The sequence below is a fragment of the Propithecus coquereli genome, unplaced genomic scaffold, assembly GCF_000956105.1.
Source record: "Propithecus coquereli isolate 6110/MARCELLA unplaced genomic scaffold, Pcoq_1.0 Scaffold129, whole genome shotgun sequence".
Classification (NCBI taxonomy): Eukaryota; Metazoa; Chordata; class Mammalia; order Primates; family Indriidae; genus Propithecus; species Propithecus coquereli.
In genome coordinates this window covers 5,171,012-5,171,446 of record NW_012137080.1, presented here as the reverse complement: position 1 = coordinate 5,171,446, position 435 = coordinate 5,171,012, and positions in this window count along the sequence as shown.

Genomic DNA, 435 nt, shown 5'->3' with positions numbered 1-435 from the left:
AATTGCTAAGATACTGCGTAAAGGTGAATTGTCTACTATCACAAAATGATATTTTAATTTTTCATATATAAGGTATTTTTTGAGCCTTTAATATGAGCAGATATGCTTTAGGAAGAAGGGCATGTATTGGTGCTTTATATAGCTTAAATCCATCGTCCAAATAGCTCTCTAGAGAGTTTTTTCCCCACGTACCTAGAGAACTTTAGGAAGTATTCACCCTTTTTCTTTACCTGCTATTTAAATCTTAGCTAATGGATAATTTCATTGTTTGGAGGAGGTGGTTTTACATAGTAATTTATATATAAATTCTGATTATAAAAAAGTAGGATTCCACTCCCTCCCTTGGCACTATATATTACTTAGCATTACTAGATACTAGGAAAGATGAGGGCTGTGATATCATTCTTTCTCTTATAGAAACGTTTTCCTTGGAGT